Genomic DNA, 7,404 nt, shown 5'->3' on the forward strand with positions numbered 1-7,404 from the left:
TGCATGCATGAAAATTATTTGAAAAGTTATTTAAATGAGTGGTCCAAAAGCATGTTTAAGTATCTGCATGATTTAATGATTATTTAATCGAATGTTATAAATGTGAACTTTCTGTAGTCGAATACGCGAACGGCAAAGACGAGAGAACTGGGGACAACTTTGATAAGGTTTCTACTTTTAGAAATTTATAAATAGAAACTTTATATTTAGTAAGTCCAAATTAGGAAAGCGGCAACCTATTTATAGTAAAGGACTAATTTAATCGGTAACGAACCTTTATGAAGAAAATGAGTAGTTTTGAGTGTGCGATATCAGAAACGAGTAGCACCAAATAATGATTAGACTTTTAGTGGATTAATTAAGTATTTAATTTATTCTTTAATTGGACCTAGATTAGCAAAAAATTAATTAAATAATTAGGGTCCATTAAATAAACTTAAGCCCACTAAAAACTAATTAAATATAATCCTACCCTACCACTCCCCAAAACCCACGCCACTTTCACCTTGGCAGCACACACACACACACACACAAGGACTCTAGTGGCCAACACTTAGAGGAAGCAAGGGAAGGAGGAAAGTTTTGTGTCTCATTCATTTCTCGTCGCGTCATCTACCGTATTTCGTAAGAATAAAAGATCAAAACATGTTTTCAAACCCTTTTTCAAGCACCATTCAATCAATATTATTGCACGTATTCTGATGTTGTGTGAAAAGTTTACAAAATTGTTGGTTTTAATCTCATCCATGTGTGTCACTTGTTTTCATCAAGAACTTGCTAATGTTTTGAAAATTTTTGAGGGAAGGATGCAAACTGAGGGTTCGAAGGACTGTTCTAGACGTTTAAATGGAGGTTTGGAGGGATAAAAGCACAACAGAAATCCACAAGGGGGCTGTTCAGTCCTGCACACGTTTGGTTTAAGGGGGGCGGCTTGGGTCCATCGGCCATGGTTGCTGCCTGGGATCCTAGCCGCGATCTTGGGGGAATGATTAGGGTCCTAGGAAGGTCTAGGAGAGGTTCGGACAGTGCCTGGACCAGTGGGCAAAGCGTCGCGACTGAATTTCCAGAAACTATTATTGTTGGCTTGTTTGGGTTGTGTGCGGTTATGTGGGCTAGGGGATGGTGGAAAGGGCTATTCTATGGGCTAGTGACGTGCCTTAGGGTCCTGGTGAGAGTCTAGGGTGAGTCAAAATTCGATTCAACTGCAGCCACAGCTGCTAGAGCGTTCGTTCCTCGGCTGCACGCAAAGAGTCATTCGGCAGGTTGCTGTTTTGAGGGGTGCAGAGTATGGGGCGTTTGGTTTGTGTCCGAAACGCCATGATCATGGTCTTATTTAGTTTATAAGGAAGGGTCTATGCCCTGGTTCAGGTTCGTTTCAAGCCGTGGTCCGTTCGGGATCGTAAAATGTTCCTACGTGTCAAGAAAGGGGCGAATTGAGCTTAAGTAAATTTTAAATCCATGTTTTTGGTTTGGGTTTGGACTTGGGGACTTCCAGCAACTTATATTGAGTATTAGGATTGAAACGACCCGAAAATTTAAGGGTCCACACGAACCACATGCATTTGAATTATTAAATTCTCCTGTATTTTAATTAAATGTTGTAATTACATGAATTAATTATGTTGTGTTTAATTGCATGTTTAAAATTATATTTTTCTACATGGTTGCATTAAAATGTATTTTTAAGGGTTATTTGAGTTGCGATCGAGGAACGAAGACCGAGGGCTGAAAAACGTAAAATGTTTTTATTAAATAATTGTGTTTAATTATTTAAAATATGATTGATGCTTTTTATTATTTTGAAAATAAGGAGTTTCAGGTGATTTTATACGCCGGGACGTAATTTTTATCGATGTTGGATTTTCAATAAAAATTCGAACGTTTTAGCAATCCGGCTAATAAATTCACAAGCTTATTTAAGCAAAATTATTTTTAAAATTCTAATTAAGCACTAATGGGCCTAAATTACCTACTTAATGGGCCTAAGCCCAATTAATGATTAATTAGCTATAAAATATATTATAACCCACCCCAATCCCTCATCGTCACGGCCACTTTCAGATTTTTGGCACCCAAAACTCTTGATATCACACGGCACACACATATCCTTCAAGGAAAAGCATCAAGTTTTGCTTAGGATTTCAAAGCAAAGGTCTTGCTCCGTTCTTCGCCGTCGTCAGCGAATAATCGTGTGTTATATACGCAAAGGCACGCCATATTTCTTCCTTTTTCTCATCTTTCACACCATAGTAATTATTTAAAATTATTTTGCATGAAAAACATGGCACACAAGATGGAATTTTCGTAACTACATGCATAGGTGTCTTAAACTTGTGTTTTTGCTTCCCAAAATCATGTTTTTACATTGTATAAGGGGCTGCCATGATTAGGACTTGGTTAAGGATGATTTTCATGAAATTTAGAGTCCTAGAAAACACACGACACACTGCACATAAAAGCAAGATGGAACTGTATGCTATATTGAAGGGCCGAGAGTGTGTTGTTCATCCATGTGGCTCGTTTTCCTTGCATGGGGTTATGGGGCTAGCCAGGGCTGGTTGGGGCTCAGTTGGGGTCGGCTATGAAGGCTAGGCAGGGTCCTAGGGCGCCTAGGGTCGAGGGAAAATGCTAGGGAAGAGTCCATGGGAGTTGGGACTCTTCCCCATGCGCGAGCAGGAGAGTCACGGCTAGGGGGCTTGCGGCTAGCCCGGGGGAGAGCCAGAGTGCTCTGTCAGGGTCCAAGGGAGATGGGCAGGGGTTGAGCCAGGGCGTGGTGCGGCTGTGTTTGATGTTGGCTCAGCTGGAAGTGGAAATCGTGATGGAGGCATCAAACGCGCGAGGCTGCTGTGCTGTTCAGGTGGCTCGTACGTTGGGTTCTGGTGGCTGGGTTGGTCTGGGCGTGGTCCAGGGAGGGTTAGGTTTATGAGAGGTCGATTGGTTCACAGCTAGTTGAGTCCTATTTCAATTAGGAGTCCTATTGCTCAAGGATAACACACGCACACACAGGGGCAGAACTTGGGTCAATTTCCAGGAAGGTTTTGTGCGGCTTAGGGGCTGGTTCTTGGGCTTGGGGCTGGTCAGTAGGTTTCATATATGGGTTGGCTAAGTTTTGGCTCAAGGTGGCTCGGGTAAATTAGGAGATGGCTCGGTGTGTTCGATAAGGTGTCAAAAACGAAATTAATAAAGCTAAAAATTGAATCCAAGGGTTCACGGATGTGGCTCATGACTTGGAAGGGTAGAATAAATACTAAAAATGTTATGTTAAAAATTTGGGATCAAAATAACGAGTTTTAGATTTATTCGGGATTTAATCGCCGCACGAAGCGCTAATTAACGAATTAATTAAAACACCTGGTTTTAAGCTTTATAAAATTATGAAAAATTAGGTTTAAGCTTAAATAATTATTATAAATCTAAGTTTTAAATTTAGGAATTTTATGTTGAGGTTTGGGATTATTCAGGCTTGAAAAGTGTTAATACGTCTTATTTAAAGATTAAATTAAAAGTCCTCGATTTAAGCTAAATAAAAATATGAAAAAATTCATGTAGGCTTAAATAATTATTTGAGACAGGTTAGAGTCAATGGAATTAAGAAAAAGTCGAAAACGTGAAATTTTACGTCCAAAGGTAAAACGGTCTTTTTACACCTAAAATTAGTAAACATCATGGCAGTGCCCTAAATGCTGTTTTTATGTTATTATGATTATTTTTAAATATTTATTAGATGTTAATGATTAAATTACGATTTATTTAAATGTCCATGAATTTTTATGATTTAAGGTTGACATTTAAAAGACGTGTTGCATGCGTGGTTTCAAAAGCAAAAATGTTATGTTATGCATGATTTTTATAAAGTAATGAGAATGTAAAACGTAGAAGGAAATGAAGTGATTGTGACTAATTCGCTAATATTGGAGATATCGTGAGGGCGACGGTCCCAGTGAGAGCCCGATGATCGTGTTTCCATTACGAATATGAGGATATGAGGTTTGAGGTAAAAATGGGAATATCGTGAGGGGAGAAGGCCTCAGAGGGAACTCATTTATGGGAGAAGACCCCAGAGGGAGCCCCGACGATCGTATTTCTATTCGATGAGGATAGGCCAGGGCTCAGTTGACCGGTGAGAGTGTTGTTGATGTCCCCCGCCGCCCAGTACTGCGGTTTCATGTAGATGGATCCATCGACTTTTGAGGTTTGAAGAAAGTCACAATTAACGATCTGAATTCAACAAAGGAAAAATGTTTATGATCATGTTAAAAGTTTTATGTCATGTTGAGGAAAAGGAAAAATGTTAAAGTTTATGTTTGCATGTCATGAAAAAGTTATTTTACGTAAAAATATTTTCACTATTGCATGTGGTTTTATATGTATTATTTGTTATAAAGACTATGGTGTGTTGAGTCTTTAGACTCACTAGGTGTGATGGATGTAGGTGAGGTTGAGGGAGGTCTTGACGGATGATTTGACTGAACTGAAGGCGCACACAACCCGAAGACCAGCGCATCTACTTTTTCCGCATTAACGACTTATGACTCATGATTTATGTTAAAGATTTTAAAACTATTTATTTATGTTTTTTAAAGATTTTTGAGAGGTTTAGTATGAGCTATACTTTTCAAAGTTATTGATTTTTAGGTTTGGTAAAGCAGTTGACGATTTCATTTTTATGACTATTGCACTTGATTTTTAAAAGCTAGTTGGTTGGTGTTTTATTTTAAAGGGGTAGAATATTTTATAAAAATATTTTCATGTGGTAAATGTACATGGCCGAAAATTGAGTGTTTAAAAAAAATTTCTAATAATTTTAAGCAATAAAAAAAGGGAGACGTTTCAAGGATGTTAATAAAGGTCTGGTCTCGGGTTGGTTCGAGTCGTGAGGGTAGTTTGGTCATTTGTTCAACCAAAAAGGTGAAAATAGTGGTAAACGAGCCATCCAATAAGCGAATTGAGTCGTTTTTGAAACGTAGGTCCTAAGATTGAATTTCTAGAAAGTTCCTAGATATTTTTGGATGTTTTTAAAGTTTTGAAATCGAGTCGTCTCCTGGAGTCAAAGTTTAAGGTCGTCCAAGTACGTATAGCGTTGAATCATTAACGGGCGGTTTGTGGAAAATCGAGGGGGGTTTGCAACTTCCTAAAACAATTCCACGTCATGAAAAATGTTATTTTTAGAAGTTTTGATATATGTTATTTTTAGAAGTTTTAACGTATTGGCACGTATATGCCATTTTTAGCAATATCAACGTATATGAATGATATAAAGTATGTTTTTGGAAATTCTTAAGTATATGGAAATTTATGAATAATTTATGAATGAAAAAGTAAAGGAAAATTATTTTGAGGAATGTAAATTGAGCGTGACGAAAAAATAGTAAGAGATTCGTTGAAAACGGGAACGTTGAACTTGCAATAAAAAGAAAGTTAACCGTCGAAAACGAAGGCATTAATCTCAACGATAATGGATCCGTTGAAAAAGTGAACGGTGAAGTTATTTATACAATAGTACGTGGGATCATCGAAGAAGTGGACGTTGAACCCGACGACCTAATACGATGGTTTATAGATTTATCAATCGAATAAATATCGTCACTTTCGAGGATCAAACTCCATCTTAAAATGATGATTTTAAATGAAAAATGTTCATACTACGCATGATTTCAAAGGTTGCATGTTTTTAGACTCATTAAGATGGAATGGTTGGACGTAATGATGATGTTGAGTCGTGAAGTGCGGCCTATTGAGTCATCTGAGAGACGCAGTACATACCCGAAGACATAGAAATTCGACATATGTTAAAGAATTTTGATTATTTTATGGATTATCTTTATTATTTATAGACCGTTAAGATATTAGAATTTATTGAGTTGAATGTTAGACATTTATTGCTTTATAACTTATTAAAGCATGAATGATTTTGAATATTTTGATTTTATTTATTGATTATTTATGCTAGTTTATTTATGATAAATTAAGGGAAAATTTTCAATAACTCCCCATATCCCTTCTAAACTTTATCCTTACTCCCTATCCCTCAAATTCTTTGTTTTAGCTCCCCAATATTTTAAAATTTCCAATAATACCCTTATCCTTTTATTTTGCAATTGATTTTTCTTTTTTAAAATAATGACCCATCATGCTTCCGTAAAATAAATTAAATCTTTTACCTCTTTGACCGAAGTACCACCGGGTTATATCCACCGTATTTTACGAACTGCTCCTCACAGTCCAACCACGCGATCGCAACCGATGGTTACTAAGCAGATTCCTTCAGCAGTACTTAGCACAGCTCTAATTCGTTTCCTACCTTAGAGCGTACAGCAAAAGATCAAATTTTGAAAATAATACATGAGAGGGGCTGAGAGCAAAGATCTCTTTTATTCAAACACAAACATTTATTTATTACATAGTAACCTCCTGTAGAGGAGGAGAAACTTGTTTAGCTACTACTCGTAGCTGAACTTACTACACACGTAAAAACTTTTGAAAGAAAATATTACAACCTTGTATGAAAGAAATGGAGAAAATATTTGATGATCTTCACTTCCTTCTTCCGGCTTTATTTATAGAAGGCTCTTTCGGATTTGAAACTCGGATTTCAAATCTTCATTAGCCTTTACAGCTTGCTTGGGGACCATGTAGTGGTTGAAGGGTCCCTGTCTAGATTATTAATCTGGACATCAACTTCTCATCCTCCTTTATCTCTCTTAGATACCATTGACGATGAGTTTCCAGGATATCGGCAGTAATTTCATCTTTTTTATACTCTTTGAAATGATTTACTAACCATTTAAGAGCTTCTGCCTCTTTCCTCTTGTATGTTAACCTTCTTTTCAAAACTTTCAAATATACTCGATACATTTTTAAGTTTTGATTCTGGTGTGTTAACTGGTTTCCAATCTGTCCTTGTTTATAGATGATTTTTCGGGACCAGTTATTTTAGTCTTTTATTCATTGGATTCCCTTTAGATTGGTATCCAATGTTTGTTGAGTCATCCACCATTTGTTATTGGTGGTCCATTTGTCTTTTACCACTAATTAGTGGTTGTCTTGTTTCTATCACTCACATGGTAGTGGTCCTGCTTTTGTAATGGAGGGTCACATGTCCCTTTTAATTTGGTCGAGGAATCTTTGGTTTTTTGTATCCTCGAGGAAAATGTGTATGTGGTCCTTCCCCACTTGTCCTTGCTTCGGTAAAATGTTTCCGATCAGATCTTGGTTTGAAACCTTTACCGAACTCTGGTTCTTTCTGTATTTGGCATTCAGAGCAGATGTTCTCCGACCATCTTCCTATGTGTGCCATATTACAGAACTTTCGGCGAGTCTCTTTGCTTGCCGGTAGCTTGCTGTTCCACAAGAGATTTCTTTTCTTTTCAAATAAATCTTCTGCGAAACTTGTTGTTTTTCCTG

This window comes from Primulina eburnea, unplaced genomic scaffold (genome assembly GCF_022965805.1).
Source record: "Primulina eburnea isolate SZY01 unplaced genomic scaffold, ASM2296580v1 ctg1038_ERROPOS4800000, whole genome shotgun sequence".
Classification (NCBI taxonomy): Eukaryota; Viridiplantae; Streptophyta; class Magnoliopsida; order Lamiales; family Gesneriaceae; genus Primulina; species Primulina eburnea.